This window comes from Melospiza melodia, chromosome 4, assembly GCF_035770615.1.
Source record: "Melospiza melodia melodia isolate bMelMel2 chromosome 4, bMelMel2.pri, whole genome shotgun sequence".
In the NCBI taxonomy this organism is placed as follows: domain Eukaryota; kingdom Metazoa; phylum Chordata; class Aves; order Passeriformes; family Passerellidae; genus Melospiza; species Melospiza melodia.
The window spans coordinates 8,632,510-8,634,575 of record NC_086197.1 but is presented as its reverse complement, the minus strand read 5'-3'; the positions used below and the strand labels follow the sequence as shown (position 1 = coordinate 8,634,575).

The 2,066-nt window shown below is 55.6% G+C and overlaps 1 pseudogene; it reads left to right on the top strand.

The window, feature by feature from the left end:
• LOC134417906 (inositol 1,4,5-trisphosphate receptor-interacting protein-like 1) lies at positions 1 to 1,593 on the top strand (annotated as a pseudogene).
• The last annotated feature ends 473 nt before the right edge of the window (positions 1,594 to 2,066 follow it).

Below are 2,066 nucleotides of genomic sequence, written 5' to 3'. Positions count from 1 at the left end.
ATGGCTTTACTACCAATGATCTTCGTGCTGGTGCAAAGCCTGATCCAGTACCCCCAGCCGGCTGGGGATGGGCTGGATGAGGCCACACACCGGCGAATGAAGGAGCGTCAGGAGATGCTGGACCACGAGATGGCTCGGCTGCTGCAGGAGCTGGAGGAGCAGGACAAGGGCTGGGGAGCTGTGCTCTCTGGTGCCCTGCAGCAGTGGCCATTTTGGGTCCTTGCTGGAGTCCTGCTCCTCTTGGCCCTGTGGTTTACCTGCAGGAGAAGGAGCAGTGAGGCCAGCAACAATGATGTCCGTGAAGGTGAAGACAGCGTAGATGGACGGGAAGAATGTATGGAGGCGAAGGTGCAGGAAAGCAGCGATGCCAGTGAACAGAGAAGCAGAGAAAAAGAAGACCATGATGGTGGCAAGGGAGAAAGTGGCAGTGATGGAATGGAAGACAGAGAAAAGACACGATATGCGGGGAATGAACAAGGAATCCTTTTAGTGGACCGCATAGAGTGGCCTGTGGAGGACCTGGAGAGAGGCTGCTCAGTAATAGCTGAGCTGATGGAGAGCTTGACGCGTGTCTTTGTGGACAGCGTGAGCAATAGCTTCTACCCAGTGCCTCAAGAAGCCATCGGAGTGGGCAGTGCCTTTGAGGGTTGGAGTCCCCGTGACTGGGATGGGGTGTACCGTGTGCTGGTCCCACTGAATCCCCCACCAGGGCACGCCTTCCACCTGGAGCCGAACAGTGCAGGGCAGGTGGCAGACAGGACCTTCAACGTCTGTGTGGAGCTGGTGTGCACGTGCGAGAAGGAGCAGGTGGAAGAGAAGCCATTGTGCTTCTTGCACCACTCGCGGAAGGAGCTGCGGCGGGAGCAGAAGCGCAGCCTCCTAGAGACGCTCTGCACTGGCTCCTACCTTGATGTGGAAAAAACCTCCCGCTGGTTCTGCCACTTGGTGAGAAGCTTGTGGCTGCAAGTGCCTCAGTGGCACTCATGGTACGTGGTGTTTCAGCCCTGCAGCCGGTCCTGCCGATTGGAGCTAAGCAAAGGCAGCGAGAGCCTGACAGTGGAGATGCTCTTTGGGGTGCGCCGAGGGGACTCTGACATCTTTGTGAGCAGCCAGACCACCAAGGCCACCATCACTGCAAGCACAGCGTGAGCAGAGACGTACGCTGTGGCAGAGGCGAAATTCTTCCGGCACATCGCCAGGCAGCTGCCGTGTGAGAGCTTGCACCTGAAATGCCTGCAGCTCTTCACCTGCATCCTAAGGGGCACAGGTTTTTCCAGCTCTACCTGGAAGACTGTGGTCATGCACGTGCTGACCACAGTACCTCTGTCCCGGTGGCACAGGAGAGCATTTGCACGGCGGCTGTGGGACATCATGGCGTACCTGGACCGCTGCCTGCAGCTGACACACCTGAGGCACTTTGTGCTGGGCAATGAGAGGATTCCTGCAGAGATCAGCTTGCCACCAGCAATGCGAGGGGTTGTGCCACCCAACCTCTTTGAGCACCTGGCCCGAGATCCGGCCGCCCACAGAGAGGCAAGGCAAGCTTATGGTCGGCTGCGATTTCGCCTCGGGGTGCTGCTCTCCAGCCACTGAGAGGAGTTCCCTGCACAGAGCTGTGATGGGGTGTCACAGCCGATGGCAGCCACCCGAACTCTGCATAGCTGGTACATTTGTCACTGGCAGTCCTGAAGCTGCTTTCCTGTTCCTGCGGAAGGAAGATGCAGCACATGGATTCGCTGTGCAGACACATCTCTGGATGGCCTTGCCCTTCACCTTCCAGTTCCAACAGTGCTGCTGACCAAGTCTTTGAGGCAGAAACCTGCTCCACCTGTACATCCCCAAACATGACAGTGACGCTGATAGAGGTTGCTTGGAGCACCTTGAAGACAGCAACTTAGGCTTTTGGGGCTTTATGTAGTTGTTTAGTTGTAGTTGTAGCTGCAGTTGTAGTTGTAAGTTGTACTTGTAACCATAGCTATATCTTTAGTTGTACTTGTAGTTATATTGTAGCTTTAGTTCTGTTGTAGGTATAGGTTTACTTGTAGTTGCAATTGTAGCTTTAAATA